Raw genomic sequence first — 22,778 nt, 5'->3', positions numbered from 1 at the left:
ATTTTATGCTTTTACCACAATCTGAGCAATTGTTTTTCTCAAATCGACTGGACTAAATGTATGAACACAACAAAATAAGACACAATACTAGTAGGTAATAAAATAGCCTTAATGCTCTTCAATTTTGTTCTTTAGTATGTCAAATTCCATAAAATACTTCCTGTTATCTGCTCTTTTTGTAAGGTTGTTGTCTCTTTGATATATTTCCCTTTTCAATTGTATCACTGGTATCCAAAAACAAATCTACCAAACTACCAAAAAAATGTCTTTAATTCCCTTTTTATCAAGGGTAGGATTTTCAAAAACATGTACAATGACTTTAAGCATAAAAGAAAGGGCATTTTTGGTTGAAATGCGCATTTATGGTTGCAGAAAAAAAACGTTGGTGCTATTAACCTATACCATTAATATTAATATTGATATTGATTGAAGAGTGCTTGGGCTATAATCCTTCAATCCTGAATTTTTTTAAACATATTAATATGCTAGTATGACACTTTATACATTTGTTTCGTCCGAAGCGCTTTCGGAAATTTGTTAAATGCATTTGACGTAGCGCTCAATTTTCACTGAAACTGTTCACAATGTCAAATGTCAGCATACAATATTTTTGTATTATAAATAAAGACTGTACCAGCGCGTAATGTTCTTATACGTTAATAAAAAATACTTTATTCAAATAAATTAATTGTAAATAAGGAAAAGGTAAACATTTATCTCGACCATTACAAAATACATATACACATATCACAGACGATAAGGAAATAAACTAAAGTTAGGTATAATATACGTGATCGGATTCACGAATTTCAAGACGAGAATTAAGAAACAGGTCGATTCGGACTTTATGTCATGTACATAATGAAGTTTCATTCATTGTTGCTGGTTAACTATTCATGGGCATAGGTAGGAACATTTTAACGTTGTTTATTTTGATAATTGTATATTTAAGATACAGAATTTCTCATGTATTGCTAGCTATTGATACAGATATATCCTTTGCTATGATGGACACTGTCATTTGTCGACCAGCTGATGTTAATTTCAGTTGTAAAATGGGTTATAGTCGATTTGATTGCTGTGTCTGTTTATAGTGGACGTCTTTAACTAAACTCTAATTATTTCATTCAAACTTTTCCACAGTTGCAACCCCCTTCTTCTTTCCCCTTTATCATATGTCATCCTTGAATTGTCAGTTAATACGAAAGTTAATTTTTTTATCTTTGATTTCTGCATTTGATTTGTTTGGTTTTAGATCCTTTTTATACCATGAATAAGAATACTGTCTAGCTAGTAGTTGCAAAAACGCTGAGAGATCGATCTTTGGTTTTCTTTATAGCACCTCATTCATAAAATGACACACACATTGATTTTAAACAGTATAAATAGACACCTGTTTTGTCAAGTGGATCAGGGTACGATCTACAAACCAACAATCTGCGAAGCTTATCGAATTTAAGCTAAAGAAACAACTACTTAAATAAAACTACCCCCCCCCCGGAAGAACACATAAAGTAAACATTAAAAGAGCATAAAAACACAAAACACCAACAGTACCCACCTCCCTCCGTAAAAAAAATACTAACAAAAAGACAGCTTACAAAACACTCAAAAACATCCAACTAGAAAAAACAAAAAACGAACAATTCAAAACAGCAAAAAAAACAAACATAAAAAAACGGACAACAAACAAGTTATTTGATCATTTAATATATTACTAGCTGTTCAGCTGTTTTTCGACTGACTTCACTTTGTTCAGTGAAGCGTTGGATTAAAAGCGGGTTCCAGTTTAAATCACGCTTTCTTCACGTTAACAGAATTCTTACAATAATTCGGAGAGTCTGTATGTGGCCTTTTGTAATGCAGTTTGTCTGTCCTGATCCTAATTCCTTCATTTTCCAGTGGCACCATTATTTCTCGACCCTCGTCCATGTCACCTTATTTAGTAAACCTATCCTTTGTATTTGGTATTAATCTGTTTATCCTGAACTATTTTCAACTTGACTTTAAACAAGCAACAATCATTAAATCAATCACATGTGATCCGTGAATATGATATAGGAAGATGCGGTATGAGTGCCAATAAGACAACTTCAAGACACATTTTTAATTTATAAATTAAAAAAAAATAGGTCAATGTACGGTCTTCAACATAGAGCCTGGGCTCACACCGAACAGCAAGCTATAAAGGGCCCCAAAAATTACTAGTGTAAAACTATTCAAACGGGAAAACAAACGGTCTACCCTATATAAAAAACGAGAAACACTTATGAACCATATAAACAGACGACACAACTGAACATCAAATTCCTGACTTAGGACAGGTGCAAACAATTGCAGCGGGATTAAACGTTTTTTAAAAAGGTACCAAACCTTCTCCCTTTTCTGAAACAGTAGTTTAACATCACATCATAGAAAGACACACGATAAAATATCAATTGGAATGGCTTAACTCAATCAAAAAACATAGTAACACAAAATAACACGAAAGAAAATTAACAAAAATGTCGATATGTTGTGTTACCGAATTTAAGGAGTTTTATTCACACTGGTACATGTACAAGCATAAAGATAAACTAATAAATTCCCACTAATAAACTGACTGCAGTAGTGTAATTTGATTCGTCACTTGTTATGAGACCATATTTTATTCAGTAAAGCGGGGTTATTTATTAACATGACCTATGCCGTAGTCGAAAAGAAATATAAACAGTATAAAAAGACCGTTGAAAGTTCGTCGTTTGTCAAGAATTACAAGTATGCAGCACATATAGTGATTTTTTTCAGTGTGATTGTCCTTTTTTAACGATATAATAAAATTGTCTCATGAATATCTCTTAGTAAGAAGTAATTAAAGGTTGTGACGAAAAGGGGCGTATGTTTTGCTGTGTGGAATATCTATATATACACAGTCACATCTATATACACAGTCACATGTATATACACAGTCACATCTATATACACAGTCACATCTATATACGCAGTCACATATAGTCACATCTATATACACAGTCACATCTAAATACACAGTCACATCTATATACACAGTCACATCTAAATACACAGTCTATATACACAGTCACATCTATATACACAGTCACATCTATATAACATTCACATCTATATACACAGTCATAGCTATATACACAGTCACATCTATATACAGTCACATCTATATACATAGTCACATCCATATACACAGTCATATCTATAGCCTCTATATACACAGTCAAATTATGTATGCATTATGTATAAGATTATCATGCTCATCGTGCTCTCTCTATGCTAACGACAAGGTCCGATCACCCATTGATTGGGGGGTCTAGGCAGCATGACATTATTTCAATACTACTGCATTTCTGTACTTATTAAACACGTGCTCTCTTTTTAGTATTCATACTTTCTTTCAAAACCTTTAAACAGACTTATTAAGAAGGGATATAGTTACGATACTGTTGTCTGGTCATTAAAGATTGCATATTTTGGCTTTAATATTGATTCACTTATAGGGTCTTTGCATCGGATTTAAACACATTTATTCTAAAACCAGTTGTTGGCATGACATGAGTTATATTCTTCTCATATATTTCATGATGGTATAATAATAAACTTTATTGAAAAGCACTTTACGCCCATATGGACCAATGGCTTAAAACATTATACATAATATACAGTTTACATAAAACAATGAAAATAAACAATGGACACACTTTGAACTATAATTTGTCTTTTTTTTAAATCAAGATATATATATATATATAAGAGATTCAAATTATATCAAGGACTCCCTGCCCTCAGTCTTAGTGACTTTTTTAAAAAGGAGCCTAATTTGCAAGTGTCCTGTTTTGTTTCAGGATTGAGAATATGTTTTAATTTATCTATATCATTTAAGTTATTATATTTATTTTCATTTAAAAATTCTTTTCTTAATTGTTCATTTATTTTACATTTAAAAAAGAAATGAAACTCATCATCTAGTACATCACAATGTGTACATAGTCTTAAATCTCTGGGAATTTTCCTGTATCTTCCAGTTTCTATTAATAAGCAGTGGTCACTTATTCGAAATTTAGAAATTAGTTGTCTATATTCAAAGTTTTGAGAAAGTAGGTATGGTTCAAAGTTATAGCTTTTCTTTATTTTTTTAAAAAGTTGGAGTTTGCTATTCTCTTGTAAATTTAAAATTTTATCATTATATAAATTTTCATAGGAGTTTTCTAGATTTTGTTTGTATATTAGCCTATTATTTTTATCCTTATTTTGGTTAACAATTGCTAAATCATTTTGACTTCTGACATGATTTACATAGGAGTACCAAGAATAAATACCTGCATACTAAACCCCTAACAGGAGGGATTGTGTCTGATATTCATATGATGAAGACATAATGTTTCAATCAGTTTAATTGAGGACTGAAGCTGGCATGTCAGTAACTGCAAGTAGTCTGTTGTTATTTATGTATTATTGTCACTTTTGTTTCATATTCTGACATCGGACTCTGACTTCTCTAAAACTGAGTTTTACTGTGCGTATTGTTGAGCGTTTGTTTTTCTACTTTGGCTAGACGTATAGGGGGAGGGTTGAGATCTCAAAAAACATGTTTAACCCTCCGTAATTTTGCACCTGTCCCAAGTCAGGAACCTTTGGCCTTTGTTAGTCTGGTATGATTTTTAATTTTAGTTTCTTGTGTATAATTCGGAGTTTAGTATGACGTCCATTATCACTAAACTAGTATGCATATTTGTTAAGGGGCCAAATGAAGGACGCCTCTGGGTGCGGGAGTTTCTCGCTACATTGAAGACCCATTGGTGGCCATGTTGTCAATTCTATGGTCGGGTTGTTGTCGCTTTGACACATTCCCCATTTCCATTCTCAATTGTATTTCTTCACGGTAGATTCACTTTGCAAAAGTTCTTATTGAATGTATTGATAAATGAAAAAAGTAAAATAACAAAAATACCGAACACCAAAAATTTTCAAAACGGATAGTCCCTAATCAAATGGCAAAAAGCTCAAACACATCAAATGTACGGATAACAACTGTCATAGTTGAAACTTGGTACAAACATTAACTTAAATTAATTAGGTATGGATATCCGTGGTATCATAACCTAAAGCTTTGAATGTAAACATAGACTATAAAAAAAATGAGGTATGATTGCCAATGAGACAACTCTCCACAAGAGACCAAAATGACACAGAAATTAACAATTATAGATCACCGCATATATATTCTACCTTCAACAATGAGCAAAGTCCATATTGCATAGTCAGCTATAAAAGGCCCCGAAATGACAATGTAAAAAAAATCAAACGAGAAAACTAACGGCCTTATCTATATAAAAAACTAGATGTGTCAAAGCGACACGTATGGCCCCGTCTCAAAAAAATTTCAATAACACATGTGGACACAAGCATGATTGTTGTCTCACATATAAAAAATCAGCTCAAAATCTGGAGGCGTATTGGAAAAAGGTCCGTACAACTGTGATTTCAAAAATTTATCAAAGTCAATAGCCCGTAATTTAGCGGAACAAAACTGAAACTTGATCTGGAACTCATCTTGGTTAACTCACATGCCAAAAATCATCCCAATATCTGAAAGTGTTGAGGAAAAAAGTCTGTATAACTGTGATTTTCAACAATTTATCAAAGTCCAAAGCCTGTAATTTCGGCAAAAATTAGCTTAGCGGAACAAAACTTAAACTTTAGCTGTAACTCATCTTGGTTAACTCACATACCAAAAATCAGCCCAATATCAGCTGAAGGCGTTTAGAAAAAAAAACTCTGTGTAATGGTTTGTTGTGGAATGACGGAATGACAGATTAACAGAATGACGGACAAGGTTAAAACTATATGGCACCGATCGACAGCTTCGTTTCGGGGCTATAAAAAAAATGAACGAAAAACAAATATGTAAAACATAAACAAACGACGACCACTGAATTACAGTCTCCTGACTTGGGACAGGTACATACATACATAACGTGGCGGGCATATTACAACGAGCAATTTGGATTTGTGTTCTAAAGACTATCGCTTTTCATGCTTGTATTGTATCAGTTTTGTTGAGTCGACTTATTGATAGGGCGTAACCTCCAAATTTCTTTGCATTCTTTTAATACTATAGTGATACTGATGAATAATGATGTTGCAACTTAAATAGAAATAGATGCAAGGCTATTTGATATGAATAACATTGAATTAATGAACATTATGAATTTAGAAGTAGGCTTATGAAAAGACTCTGTTTTTGGATTTATGCGATTACTTTGTTTATCTTCTATTCACTCCCTCTTTCATTTCCCTTTGCCATGCAGATATATAAAGGGTCCGCAGACTATAGTGTAGACAAGGATACAGTTAAACATGACAATGATTACGTATCTACACTCAAACCTTATATTTTTCTATTATCAATTTCAGGGTTTTCCTAGTATTAAAATCACCACCAACTTTGAGACGGTTATTGGAATTTCGATTAGGAAACAAATCGCCATACAGTTTTAATTTGTGGTGAAACAGTTTCATTTATACGAATTTTAGTGGAATACTTCTCATAAGAACGAGATTCGAGAAAAAACGAGATCTGCTAAAACTAGAAATTAAAATCAGAATTTTGACTGCCATCTATAATAAAAGAATGTTTCGGTGATTACTTCTAATAGAGGTATTCAAGAAAACGAGACCTGTCATAAGAAGAAGTTAATCAAATATTGGATGAAATTTTTGTGGAATATTGTTCATATATCTTACTTTGGAATATTTTGAAATATTTTCCAAAACAAGCGCAGCACCATTTAGAAGTTCGTGACTGTATATTCACCATTCTACGGCTTCCTGTTTACCAATCAAATTATACCCTTGAGATAAATATGATAAAACAACCATGTTCTCCAGTAGTTTCTGTAAGTACATATACTTATATATATAATATATATGTATATAAAGGTGTGGTATGATTGACAATGAAACAACTCTCTACAAGAGACCAACTGACACAAATATTACCAACTATAGGTCATCGTACGGCCTTCAACAATGAGCAATGCCGATACTGCATAGTCAGCTATAAAAGACCCCGAAATGACAAATGTAATACATATTCAAACGAGAAAACTGACTAACGGCATAATTTGTTTACCAAAAAAAAAAACGAAAAAGAAATAAGTAACACAGCAACAAACGACAACCACTGAATTACAGGATCCCGAATTGGGACAGGAACATCCATACAGAATGTGGCGGGGTTCAAACATCTCCAACCCTCCCCATTACTTGTGACAGTGGTTTACGTGACAGTACAACATGAGAGAACGAACTGAAAATCAGTTGAAAACGGATTAACTCATCAGATGGATATACATCTTACAACTTGAAACACAGAATGTCTATGTCTAGCTGCTTAATAATCAATTATCATCTCATCTTTGAAATATTTTCCACTGGACGTTAAGCAATGTTAAGCAAACAACATCAAACAAGCTTGTCTTTTGGACACCAGCAACTACACAGCTTTCTGTAATCATTTGCTGCTATTTTTACGTGTAAAAAAAACACGCAAGCTTCAAAAATCGATTTGTATATCTTTTATATGCAAACTCCTTGTTGAAAACAATATGGCGGACGTTATATTTTGTATACAAGACATACAAATTGAATTCTTGAAGTGAAATTGCACTTTTAATGAATAAAAACGAGTAACATCTTTAATTTAGTAATCTTTTTGTTGTACACACCATAACAAATCTTTTTATCGGGATATATCGGTTTATTCTTGGGATGTTATAAAGGTTCTTGTATTTCTCGGGAAATCGTGGTACCGCTTTTTATGGGCCCTGAAACTTGGAAACGAATAAATACATATAGATATATAAAAATTCTGTTCTACCCTATGATACCAGAAGTCCATTTATACTAGTAATGGTTTTCTGATAATTCCAGATACTTCTTAAAAGGATAGTAATGGGGGTACCTTCATGACGTATAACGGTAAAAATTCTTGCCAAATGATGTTAAAAATTTTAGTGCATGACGATAAAATGTACCGTGACCTTTTTTTATTCCTTAAACAATTGCATTACACAATAAAATGTATCATTCATGATGACACGAGGTCCCACAAAATCGTATTTCCATGATCATAGCTATACGTATTGAATGGTTCTTTTCGTAACTTCATAGAGGAGGGGCAATAGGGGGTCCGTTAACATGTTGGCAACACCTCGATTTTGGCAAAAACAGTTAACAAACATGCAAAAATGCTGATTACAGTTAACAAAGTGGGTTGAAAACAGTTAACAAAGTGGGTTGAAAACAGTTAACAGCTTTAGTTTACCTCAAATTAGTAGTTAACAACACCTTGAAAAGGGCCAAAACAGGTTAACATAAAAACATAACTAGAGGCTCTGAAGAGCCTGTGTCGCTCTCCTTGGTCTATGTGAATATGAAACAAAGGACACAGATGGATTCATGACAAAATTGTGTTTTGGTAATAGTGATGTGTTTGTACATCTTACTTTACTGGACATTCTTGCTGCTTACAATTATTTCTATCTATAATGAACTTGGCCCAGTAGTTTCAGGTGGAAAATGTTAGTAAAAATTAACAAATTTTATGAAAATTGTTAAAAATTGACTATAAAGGACAATAACTCCTTAGGGGGTCAATTGACCATTTTGGTCATGTTGACTTATTTTAAGGTGTTACTTTGCTGTACATTATTGCTGTTTACAGTTTATCTCTATCTATAATAATATTCAAGATAATAACCAAAAACAGCAAAATTTCCATAAAATTACCTATTCAGAGGCAGCAACCTAATAACGGGTTGTCCGATTCATCTGAAAATTCCAGAGCAGATAGAAATTGACCTGATAAACAATTTTACGCAGTCAGATTTGCTCTAAATGCTTTCGTTTTTGAGTTATAAGCCAAAAACTACATTTTACCCCTATGTTCTATTTTTAGCCATATCAGCCATCTTGGTTGGATGGCCGGGTCATCAGACACATTTTTAAAACTAGATACTCAAAAAATGATTGTGGCCAAGTTTGGATTACTTTGGCCCAGTAGTTTCAGAGGAGAAGATTTTTGTAAAAGATTGCTAAGATTTACGAAAAATTGTTAAAAATTGACTAGAAAGGGTAATAACTCCTAAAATGGTCAACTGACCATTTTGGTCATGTGACTTATTTGTAAATCTTACTTTGCTGAATATTATTGCTGTTTACAGTTTATCTCTATCTATAATAATATTCAAGATAATAACCAAAAAACAGCAAAATTTCCCTAAAATCACCTATTCAGGAACAGCAACCCAACAACAGGTTGTCCGATTCATCTGAAAATTTCAGAGCAGATAGATCTTGACCTGATAAACAATTTTACTTCATGTCAGATTTGCTCTAAATGCTTTGGTTTTTGAGTTATAAGCCAAAAACTGCATTTTCCCCCTATGTTCTATTTTTAGCCATGGCACCCATCTTGGTTAGATGGCCGGGTCATCGGACACATTTTTAAACTAGATACTCCATAGATGATTTTGGTGAAGTTATGATTAATTTTGCCCAGTAGTTTCAGAGGAGAAGATTTTTGTAAAAGATAACTAAGATTTACGAAAAATGGTTAAAAATTGACTATAAAGAGCAATAACTCCTAAAGGGGTCAACTGACCATTTTGGTCATGCTAACTTATTTGTAAATCTTACTTTGCTGAACATTATTGCTTTTTACAGTTTATCTCTATCTATAATAATCTTCAAGATAATAACCAAAAACAGCAAAATTTCCCTAAAATTACCAATTCAGGGGCAGCAACCCAACAAAGGGTTGTCCAATTCATCTGAAAATTTCAGGGCAGATAGACGACGACGACGGACGACGGATGCCAAGTAATGAGAAAAGCTCACTTGGCCCTTCGCGCTTCATACAAAATGTACTTCGGTCAACGCATTTACACCCCCAATGAAGTAACAAAAAGATCTTCGAGCATTCAATTCTTAACATCTGACGAATCACGATTAGGTCCGTGATATATATCACGGTAACTGATTTGACGCTAACGGTAGCCGAAAATGAGCGTTTGACGCCTGACGGTAAAAGACATTACCACACTCCTTTATGGGTCCTGCAATTTGGAAAAAAATAAAAAATATTTAATACAAATATAAAATATTTAAATATTTTATAGTGTATATACCTGTTTGTCTTTTTATCATTTCTTGTTTATAATTGATATACCTTAATTAGGAAATAAAAATACTCTAATTAGGAAATAAAATTGTTTGATTTGACTTATGGGCCCTGTTGTAATTTGCGGGGAAAGTATATTTGTCATATGAAAATCATATGAATATATAAATGTTTTATTCTATACTATTCGTTAAATACAAGAGGTCAGAATAGAATAGAATAGAATAGAATAGAATAGAATAGAATAGAATAGAATAGAATAGAATAGAATAGAATAGAATAGAATAGAATAGATTAGAATAGAATAGAATAGAATAGAATAGAATAGAATAGAATAGAACAGAACAGAACAGAACAGAACAGAACAGAACAGAATAGAATAGAATATTTTTATTTCCCAAATTACAAATATTCAATATTACAGTTACAGAACTGATATTCAAATATCAGTATACTAAAAAAATCGACGTCTTCTATCAGATAAGGGACTTATCATTTTTTACCTGGGAAAGGGGGGGCTGATCATTTTGAAATCAAACATACAAAATGTCTTGACCCCCCCCCCCCCCATAATATTTCTATATTTTTATTTGATCACCCCCCCCCCCCCCCCAGTAAAAACATTTAAAAAATGTGATCCCCCCCTCTATTAAACATGCCAAAATTTTTACATGCAAAACACTTATAATGGTATTTCACGAAAATATTGAAAATGAAATATTCTCAGTGGATTGAGTCTTAAAACATTTTTTGAGGGAAATTGTCTTGAAATAGGTAACGTCCATGAGGCCTCTTCCATGAATATAAGTTGGTAAAGCAAGCCACGTACGGTGCTTTGAGTATTTTTTTCTGACTTTTTTTCTAATTTCCTATATCAGTGGCGGATCCAGGGGGGGGGGGGGGGGGTTCCGGGGATTGGAACCCCACTTTTTTGGACGATCAATGCATTTGAATGGGAGCATATAGTTGAACCCCTCCCATTTTACTCTGGGTTGGGACCCCCCCCCCCTTTTTAAAATGGCCGGATCCGCAAGAAACTTGATCCTAAGAAGTAACTCTATAAAATAACTTTTTGAAACAGTAACAACACATTATTTACTTAGAGGAATCTTTTATATGTCCCTCTCTTGAACACTGCTTAAACTTAAGTTTTATGTAAGACCTCAAATGAGTCGCTAAACTTTTTATATGTGGATAAATAATGATAAGTCCCTAATATCATAGAGAGCTTATTATTTTATCGATTTTTGTAGCAAGACCAGGGATATCGAGTAACTGATTAGTCACACTCGCATTAACTTTTTACTGCTTAACATTGCGCAATGATTAATCATGTTATCGATCGTTCCTCATGAGCCCCTTGATAAAAATTTGTTTTTGTAAAACTACATTTCATTGGCTGATCTTTGGCAATATTATCCAATTAGAATTTGTTTATCATTCAAGCACCTGAATATCATGGAGGACGAAAATGGAAATGTAAGAATTAATGGAAAAGTTTCAAAACATAATAAACTGACTAGCGTTGTAGTTTTAATAGTTATCATAGGAAAAATAAAGATATGTGATAACCTGCTCCCCATTCGATAGAATATTCCAGTCCTCTTTGGTCGTCTCTCAGTCAGCGATACCCATTACTTTACTCAGGTCTGTGTATCTTTTCTGCCAAATATATAGGCACATCTTCAATATGAAGTCGACAAATTCCCAGAATAAAAGGGAGGGAGGTTGTGTTGCAATCATATGCCGTATGTCCCCATTCAAAAGCATTGATCGTAAAAAGGGGGGTTAAATCAGCCTCCTTGGATCAATACACCTTATGGCTAATCCCGGCTGACCCGGCCGCTTGAACTTTTGACGTCAACAACAATCACTTTTCCATTGTGGCGTCAGATATTTTGTTTTATGACGTCAAAATTTTTCTGGGAACCTGTGTGATTTCCAGCAATGGCGGACAAATAGCGATAAGGTGTATCACTGCCTACACCAATAGGGCAATACACCTTATCGCTATTTGTTCGCCATTACTGGATATTACACAGGTTCCCGTAAAATTTTGACGTCATAGAATAAAATATCTGACACCACAATGGAAAAGTGATTGTTGTATGCGTCAAAAGTTCAAGCGGCTGGGTCAACCGGGATTAGCGATAAGGTGTATTGTTTTACATTGTCTTATCAGAGCCATATATAGCTGACTATACAGTTTGGACTTTGCTCATTGTTGAAGGCCGTAGGGTGACCTATACATGCATATGTAGTTGTAAATGTCTGTCATTTTGGTCTCGTGTGGACAGTTGTCTCATTAGCAATCATACCACATCTTCTTTTTTTTATAGTGAATCCAGTATTAATTGACTAGGATTCTATGTCAGTTTTCCTATTGACTGTGATTTTTTGGGCACTCTAGATCTTACTTCCTCCACCAATAAAAACTGGCTGCCACAAAAGATCCTAAAGTGGCATGAAAACACTTAAAATCATATGTACTTAATCAGTGGAGTCTCGCGATTGAATATAAAAGTTTGTGAAATGTTGGCTTTGGGGGCACACAGCATTAGCCATACATGTATATACATGTACAACTTGTTAGGGGGTTTGGGGACATAGAATTCTAGTGGATATAAATAAGAAGATGTGGTATGACTGAGGCTTATAATACATGTTCTCACCATTGATGATCAATAATTTTTCAATTCTTTTTTAGGTTATAATAACAATTATTTTTGTAAGTTGCATACACACAGAATACCTTTTGTAAATGGTAGTACTTATTCGTCAAGCTGGAACCAGCTGATTCGTCCACTGCAGCTACCAACATTACACAGGAAGATGAAATCCAAACAGCGAAGGAAGAGGAATGCTGGGTAAATGATACAAAGGACATTGGAGTCCTGACAGGTTAGAAACTATGTCTTTTGTCATGTTTATTTAATTGGTACAAAAATCCAATAATAGAAACTGATGATGCACATGCTGATCTTGAAACGAGATTAATTAATTATAACCCTCCACCCATCATTTTTACTGTTCTAGAGTTATGCCCCTTAAGTAAAGGAAAAATTGCTATTTTTGTTGTTTTCATTCTCTAATTAATTTATGCCTCAACCAAATGTTATGAAACTTATACGCATAATTGCTTATTACCTCAAATAAAATTGAGAATGGGAATGGGGAATGTGTCAAAGAGACAACAACCCAACAAAAGATCAAACAACAGCCAAAGGTCACCAACAGGTCTTCAATGCAGCAAGAAATTCTGCACCTGGAGGCGTCCTTCAGCTGGCCCCAAAACAAATATATATACTAGTTCAGTGATAATGAATGCCATACTAAACTCCAAATTGTATACAAGAAGCTTTAAATTAAAAATAATACAAGACTAACAAAGGACAGAGGCTTCTGACTAGGGACAGGCTCAAAAATGTGGCGGGGTTAAACATGTTTATGAGATCTCAACCCTCCCCCTATACCTCTAGCCAATGTAGAAAAGTAAACGCATAACAATACTCACATTAAAACATTAAAATTCAGTTCAAGAGAAGTCCGAGTCTGATGTCAGAAGATGTAACCAAAGAAAAAAAACAAAATGACAATAATACATAAATAACAACAGACTACTAGCAGTTAACTGACATGCCAGCTCCAGACTTCAATTAAACTGATTGAAAGACTATGTCTTCATCATATGAATATCAGGCACAATCTTTCCCTTTAGTTGTTTAGTATCATACCATCATAACATATATATATATGAGAAGAACATAACCCGTGTCATGCCAACAACTGTTTAAAAAAAAAATGTGTTTTAAAATAGTTCCGATGCAAAGACTCTTTAAGCGAATCAATATTAACTCCAAAACATGCAATCTTTAATGACCTGACAACAGTATTGTAACTATTTCCCTTCTTAATAAGTCTATTTAAAGGTTTTGTTAGCTTCTGAGGTGAGTACTGACCTTTTTGTGCTTTATAAAGATCAACAGATCAAGTACGAATTTTGGTGGCATCACTTTTTTACAATGTACCGTTCTAAAGTAATGCCTCTTTAGAACATTACATATATATACATGTATGAAATTGGGGGCATCATCTGTGTCTTATGTTACAAGAATATTTCTCATATATGAGTTTCTGTTCAAAATTATACTTTTTTTATGGTAACTGTTTCATGAACAGAAAAGGGGAGAATCTGATGTAAGTCTTTTATATTAATATATGATTAATACAAAATTCTTATATCTTCACTAGTACTTCATGTACATGTACTAGTACGGGTCATCTTGTCCAGTAACTGATGACATTTTATTGGACAAAACCATTTATTACTCATCAGGACACATGTCTGGCGTACCTTTGAAATAAATGGTCATAATATGATAATACATCTAACTAAGAAATATTTGTTTTAAAATATTTGGTCACTATACATTACATTCATTATAATTACTTATAATTAGGACATCTTTATACATTTACTTGTACATGTATATATATATATGTATGTAAGTATACAAGGCAGGATGTGATACATGCATACATTTGTACATGTAAAAATTTAGATCTCTATTATCTACATGATCTACATGTATGTCAAGTCTACAACATGTATGTGTAAATTACATGTACATGCATAATTTCATAATTTCATCATGTATCATAATTAAGAACATGATAAAAGAAATGTCCTCATATTAGAAAACTTGTATTCAGCAATTTCAAACTCTTTCCCAAGACACAATGGCATGGGTATTCTGCATAACAAAATAGGATACAACTATACAAAAGTCAAATAAAACAAGAATGCATAACCACCATTTCATCAGTTAAAATCTCTTTAATCATGTTAATAGTAGAATTTTTGAGTTCTTAATCTTTGAAGTCTTTTTTTCCCTTTGGGTCCTTGAAGAAAATTTGCTGGACTTCACAGTCTTTACTATTATTTCTTCAGCAAAAAACCAAAATTTTGTTTGTCCTTTCCAAAATTTTAGTGGTCAAAAGTTAAAACCTTTTGAATCAATGAACCATTACTTTTCAAGAAGTTGGAAATAGAATATAAACATTGTGTATATATTTATACTGTTACAAGTTTAACTTGAAATCCATGCCATTACCCTCTTTTATTTATACGCCAATTTACGGGACATATTATGGTAAAAATGTATACCATTGTCCGTCGTTACAATAATGTCTGTCTGTTTGATGTTGTCAACATGTTGGACATTAACTGACGAATGCTTTAACCAATTTGCATAAAACTTTGGTGAATGTATCTATTGACTTGAGCACCCCTTTCAATTTTTATAAATTTTTCATTCAACATGTACTTTTCCGAGTTGCAAGGTTTATTAATAAAAAAACAAAATGAAAAAGGGTGATTTACCAAGTAAAAAAAATCTTTCAGCAATTCTCATAAAACTTTAATGAATTATGTGTATATCTATTGATGTAAGCTCCCTTTTGATTTCCATTAATTTCTATTTGACATTGAGAAATAATTGAACTTTATTCTTTGAAAATGTGATGGGCGTACATGTATCATGCGCTCATGGCGCAGCTGTTTATTTATTTATAACCTTTAATCTAAAAATTGAATTTAAAAACTAATAATTGATACATTTACCTAGAATTTAACTTGATGTCAAATACCCTCCTTTAGTAGTTAATAAACTTTTAATTGAAAAATTAAATACGAGATTCGTTAATTGATACATAGATTGTTAAACTTTGTTATCTAATACCCGCTGCCCCCTGCCCCTCTTTCCCATTTTTTAATTCATAACCTTTTTATTTGTAAAATTGAATTTTGAATTTGTTCATTGAAACCTAGAGCGTTACTTAACATCAATAAAATATGTCTTTTTACCTATGTGACCTATCAAGGTTAAATTATATAATAGAAAGACAAATGGTAGTAATCTTTAGCATGTTATTTATGGATGTTTAAATACATGTATGGCCTCAGGTAAAATTTAAAATGATATGCATGCCATGGAGCTGGAGAGAGATCAAGATTTGGCTATATATTTGATATAGATCCAGAAAAGCATATCAGTACCCATCTTAATTTGCTGATCGATTTGGCCCAATTTCTTGATTAATGTATAGGTAATTTGGCATTCTTCAGAAATAGAGTAGAAATTAAACATCTGTATAAAATTGTTATCTTAACACAGTTGAGGGTCTCAATGAATCTTTATGATCTTTTATTTTTTTTTGCTCACATACAAACTGTAATACATATTTTCTTACATCTACATGTACATTTGTATATATATGGTCAAAATTGTGGTCTTAGTGACATTGATAAATATCACATTGTTGGGAGTTGTTATATTACTTTTAAAAATATGTGAACAAAAGTTTTCATCTGTTTAAAGGGAAGGAACTCAGTTTAGGTAAAGATATTCAAAAAAAACTTATTCACAACAACAGTTGTCTCCCATTTATCAAGTTTGTTTAATGGAAGGGGGATAACTAAATCAGGCCTAGATATTCATGAAATTTTCAGAAGCAGAGGCTGATTTAAGAGGGAAATTAGGGGGTGAAAACCTGTTATTGTTGATTGTTTTATTAGCAAGGAATTTTGTTAAATAAATGAAGATGTTTAAGGTTCATTATGAAATGCTGTAGTCTGTACACAAAATGTAGCAATTCTGAATTTTGTCTTGTGATGTCTTAATTAATATTACATTTTTCACTTTTTACTTTCCTTCATACATTTCTTGACATTTTACTAAGTCCATTATTTCAAAGAAAGGAGAAAAAAACAACAAATAGACCCCCCCCCCCCAACCCCCCCCCCCAAAAAACTAGATTTATGAATTTAGTGATTTGTCCAGTCATGCAAGTATGATAATAAAAATAATAATAAATTCTTTATGTAAAGAATGATGAAAGACCTCCAAAAATATCCAGACTGTGTAGGTACATGAATTTTTGGTGTGTAATATATGTACATTTTTACCTCATTCATACTGTCATTTCTTTCGATCACAGCAGATATGACTCATTTAAGGTTATCTTAGACATGTTTTGTTCAATCTTCTGTATAATGGTCAGGTCTTTTGTGGTTTGTGGTCAAATTTAGTTATCAGATGTACCACTCCATATCAGATCTTTTTTTCATGTAGGAAGTGACCAAAATGGGCTTGAATGGTAATTTTTTTTATAGTACATTTGTATGAGTCAAATTATATTTGAGGATGCCAGTTGGTTGGACTTTTTGTGGGAGCTTGAAAGAGGAATATTTAGGGAAGTTTCTCTTTGCCTCACGATCAATTTATCAAAACACTGACTACCAATAATTAAAGGGACATAACTGTTAAAAATCATTGGTATGTTTAGTTAGAATTGAAATGTTAGAAGTACAAAGTACAAAAATGTATATGCTGACTATGCCCACCAGTAGAAGAAATGGAAAACAACTGTCACATCAGTGGAATGAATAGAAATGAAACGTTAATACAACTGTCATATTCCTGTATTAGCAAATGATTAGTACAGACATTGTCCATGTTAAATCTGGTTTTATAGCTACATGTAGGTAAACCTCACAAATATCACACATCAAAATAATAGCCCAAGTGATTTTCACTTATATAAGTGTTTAAACTACTGTGAATTTATTTATTTTCATGGTTACTAATTTTCATGGATAAAGGAAAACTTGTATGTTCGTTGATATTTAATTTCATGGTGTTCCCCAGGTCAGAGCATATACCAGCCTATTTTTAAAAGAAAAATTTGTCAATCGTTGAACATTTAATTTTGTGGTTTACCTGTACCCATGAAATCCACGTAAATTGGTATCCAAGGAATAGTAATGAATCCAAAGTATACTTATTGGGTAAATGATAAGTAGCAACTCTAGGCCTAGTAAAACAAACACATGTCTATTTTGTTGCCAAATTTTGAATAAAACTTAACAGTATTAATTTAGTTCATATTGTAGTTACTCATGCAGGTGTGTCCTTGCACAATATCTTCATATATACATGCACTGATAATACATGTATAGTATATGGGACAATTTTGTATTAAAATTTCAAAACGTTGATATCATGCATGCGACTTTTGTTTACAAAAGTGACAAGCCGACATTGATTACGCCAATATCTTGATAACATATATTTGTATATACAGTATTAAAGATAGTGGATTTGTGTCCTCATTTAGATTTATTTCATTAAACAAAAATTTAAAGTGTAAAGTGATTTTGGAAAATTAAAGCTTGATTAGAATTTTAATGGTAAGATGAATAAATTACTTGCAAAAAATGGGAAAAAAAATGTGATTTAGAACTAATTTTGTTAGTTACTGTTGCTAAATTACATAAGTTAAATAGGTCAGGTTAATGTTCACTTAAAGGCCATATTGAATTTAAAAACTCACAATCTTGGTCTGCAAGAGCCAAAATTATATTGTTAGAGTGGGGGGCCCATATTCGCCGGGGACACAATTTCGACGTTTTATGATTTTGAGGTGTAAACACTTCAAAGGATAGCTGAAATGGAAGAAATATGCTGTTAGATTATAATTTTATAACAAATATGATTATTTTTTAGACTTAAACAAAATTACGGCACTTACTGCAAAAGATCAAAAACGGACAACGATTTTCGGTCAATTTCCTGAATGAAAAGCAGGATTTTCAAAGATTTTTTTCTTTAGCATTACTATTTGACTGATTGGCCTAAATTTCTGTTTTTTACACCTTTGAAATGTCTGCTGTTCATCTATAATGAAATTTGTTTGATAAATATTATATAAAGCTGCAGTTATTTGGTTTTTTAAAAATAGGTGTGTAAAAACGGCAAATATGTGTCCCCCATTGACAAAACTTCAGGAAATTTCAAACACCTTTTAATCTAACTTTACAGATGATTATTTTCAAACAAACATGTTTTCAAGCTTAGGAATTTTTGCATTTGAAGTTATCTTCATATAGAAATATCAGTATACTTCAAAAACATATAGACCTGCACATAAACTAGAAAACATGGAAAGATATGGCGAAAATGAGCACCCCACTCTATATCAATTTATTTGAAGAAAATATAAAAACACTGATCTTCTTTTTAAATTTGACTTTTTGATTATAAATCTGGCATTGCAAAGTTGTATTTTCTGACTTGGCCAAGACTGTCCCAAGTGATTTCTGATTTATCAAATACTGTTCACACAAATATTCTGGACAAACTCTGGGTATTTTCTTATTTGATACACATACAATGTATGACCCTCATAATATGTTAACCTATGAAACAAATGTTTGTAAAAAGAGTTAGGTACTAACCATGTTTAAACCAGGGTCAAATGGCTGCCTCTTTTCAGGGTTCTCACTAAGGTGAGTCCATGACTCATCAAAATCTATCTGGACACTGGTGAGTCCAAAGATGCATCAAGATTGAAATATTTTGTATGAACTCAGTTACTGAACACATGCATTATCATATTATAGCATTAAACTAAAGGAAATCTGAATTTAATGTCATTTCATTGCTTGTTTAAGTCATAAAGCGTTTGAAATGATAAATCCTATTGCAATATTAAAAATATCTTCTTACTGTTGGGACTCACCATGGACAAAAATAATCCCTCCTGAGAACGTATACCCTGTCATTAAATGCTGTAAATTTTCAAGAAATACCATTGACCTGTACTGTGTATTTTACGTTGACTGTTTCTGGTGAAGCGTTTTCTAAAGTGTTTCCTAGTCATGTTAAACTTTTCAGAAATATTTCGGTGTGAAGCAAGTCCTTGGTCCTTGATTAGTTAAAGAAATCCATCTGCTTCATCACTAGCCTAACACTTCAGGTTACAAAAAATGGGAGTTTGAATCCAGAACATGGCATGTGCATTCCACACCAAATTGAATCGTCGAAGGTCACCGTACTCTCAGGTTACTCAAGACCTATAGGCTTTCACCAATCAAAACTGACCATGACAATATTGTCAGCAGTGCTGAAAGTGGTGTTAAACACCAACAAATCAATCAATCATCTTCATTTCAAATAGATTTTCCTCGAATATGTCTTATGTTTGCTCATCATCATATTACAGAGATTTGTAATCAAATCAAACTTTATTTTATAGGTCATATAGGTTAAAATAGCAACTGCCAACATATTAAAAGTGCACCAGTTGTGACAGATTTTAGAGATCAGGTGCCTTGACTTTAACACATTAAGTCATCACATGGGATGCTTCTTCTCTTCCAGATGCTTGCTGTAATTTCATGAATTGTTCAAAAACTTCCGAAAAAAACATATAACATACTTTAGTATTCTAAGGCTAATATTAAAAAAATATGGAATGATGCCAGCTGGTCTTGTATAATAGTGGTCATTCACTTAGTATGAAATACTTTGCATATATGTGCATTGCTGCATTGAAAATCATTACTAATCTGTAGGACTTAACTTACAATAGGATTGGTCATTGTTCTCTTGACCAGGTCAGTTTTAGTTCTATGACCTCTTGCTCAATAAGAAATCATAAACAAGGCATCACATACATATAACATGTATAGATTGGTCAATCAGGTTTATGAAGAATTTAATCACAAAATTACTTTCTTGGCAAGATTCCTTAACCATGAGGACAAAATATGCCTTCCAGGAATATATTTTGCTCAGATATAGTTTGAGAAATATAATTTAAATAATGCTTCAATAATAATTCTGAAATGAAATTTTTGTCTAAAAAAAATGCATAATTCTGCAACCATTATGATTGAGGAAATATTTTTGAACATATATATCGTAAAAAAATAAATTTAATGCTTCAATAATAATTGTGAATGTAATTTTTGTTTTCCAGAGTTGTGTAGCAGTGGAAATCTACCGGAAGTAGAAATATTAAGTTTGATTGAAGAACAGATACCTAAATATCGTTTACGGTCGGATAGTATTACTGATTTCTGTGGCTATGATAATGAAGACTGGATCCAGACTCCGTTGATCCCGATCGATGAAGATCTAGAACTGACCAATGAACAGATCGATGAGACCTTAAAATATTTTGGTAAGTTCTAGTGGCATGAGAGTAGGGAATTCATATAAAAATTAAATTTGATAAAAAGAAAGGATTTTATTTACTAGAATGGATTTTTTTGCAAAAGAGGAAAGTTTGCCAAATAACATGCCTGACAAGGCTATCAGTAAAATATATACTTTCAGTTTAAAATTTGTTAAGATTTCGCATGCTTATCACAGTGCAAATGGTTAGGACGATAAAAGTTAAAATGTTTCTGTCTCTAGGCAGGTATTGTTCAGCAATGATAATAACACAAATTATTTGGGAGATACCTGGAAACTCAAACAATTGTCATTATTAAAAATTCATAATTTAAAAGCCATAGAAAGGTCATGTTACAAAGTCTGTCCTGTTTTCATAGCAACTATGATGCCTGTTTACATATCATGTATAGTCTATTGTTTATCAAAGTTATATTAACAATTTCAGGATTTGTGGGGAATCAAATCGATTATATATCTATTATATTGGTCCTGCAGGTTATTCAAAAATCAATTTTAGTAGAGACTTGTTAAAGTTAGAAAATAGAATCATTTGATTTCTTTGATATAAAAAATGTTATTGAAAGTAAAAATCTAAGGACTCAGATGTTGACCCATGATTAAATAATTCAACAGTCACTTTGAGACTAGAAAATGTATAATGAGTTTGAGTGCACATGAAAGTTTCATGTGGAATCAAAAATTAGTTTTTTATGTCCCATTTATGGGCATTATGTTTTCTGGTGTGTGGGTCTGTGGGTCTATCCGTTTGTCTGTGTCTGTCCTTCCATCTGTCTGTCTGTCTGTCCTGCTTCAGGTTAAAGTTTTTGGTCAAGGTAATTTTTGATGAAGTTGAATTCAAATCAACTTGAAACGTAGTACACATGTTTCCTATGTTATGATCTTATTTATTTTAATGCCAAATTGCAGTTTTGACCCCAATTTCACGGTCTTCTGAACATAGTAAACGATAGATAGTGGGAGTGGGGCATCCGTGTACTAAAGTCAGTCTTGTTATAAAGTCAAATTTAAAAAAAAAGATTTAGATACGGAAAATGTCAACAAAATCAATATCTTTATATCCTGTCTGATAGTAATAATTTATAATCAACAGTCATTTTGTCATTTTTTACCAAGTAGATTTAATCAAGATAACTATAGTTCAAGGCCATCTTAGGAAAACATATTCCATAAAAAAATTGTAGTTTTATCCAAAAGTATACAAATTATATAGATATGAACATCATTATCTTAAAAACAATACACTTGTGTTATTTTGGTGTGTGTCTCATTTTCGCTATTCTTATGTTGCATAATTTTCCCACCATGAAAAAATCCCTTATTTAGTATAGTCAGCTGGTATATTATATAAATAAGTAGTTATGAAAAACTTTGAAATACTAAACATGTATCCCAGCAAAACATTAAATAGTCTTTTTCTTGAGCATATTAAGCAAATCCTGAAAAAAAGCTGACTCAGGGAAATTCTTGACATAAGCTAGTTGCAGGATTCGTAACTTAAACACAACATTCACTTAAGAATAATGCAGAATCAGTTGATC

At 32.4% G+C, this 22,778-nt stretch overlaps 1 protein-coding gene across 9 annotated transcripts in view; it reads left to right on the top strand.

Annotated features, from left to right (window-relative positions):
• Positions 1-802: 802 nt before the first annotated feature.
• The window catches only part of LOC139503592 (trafficking kinesin-binding protein 1-like), a 56,603-nt gene continuing 34,627 nt past the window's right edge, over positions 803-22,778 (top strand). For 2 of the 9 annotated variants that reach the window (XR_011659137.1, XM_071293395.1), the window contains exons 1-4: positions 803-906; positions 6,427-6,908; positions 12,903-13,096; positions 21,020-21,223. The gene's annotated coding sequence lies outside the window, so the exon portion shown is untranslated. Of the gene's footprint in view, positions 907-6,426; positions 6,909-11,616; positions 11,675-12,902; positions 13,097-18,319; positions 18,447-21,019; positions 21,224-22,778 lie in introns of those variants that run through there. The other 7 variants (XR_011659136.1, XM_071293394.1, XR_011659138.1 and 4 more) reach the window with 5 other exon arrangements.

Source organism: Mytilus edulis, chromosome 14, assembly GCF_963676685.1.
Source record: "Mytilus edulis chromosome 14, xbMytEdul2.2, whole genome shotgun sequence".
NCBI lineage: Eukaryota > Metazoa > Mollusca > Bivalvia > Mytilida > Mytilidae > Mytilus > Mytilus edulis.
This window is presented reverse-complemented; position numbering and strand designations above follow the sequence as displayed.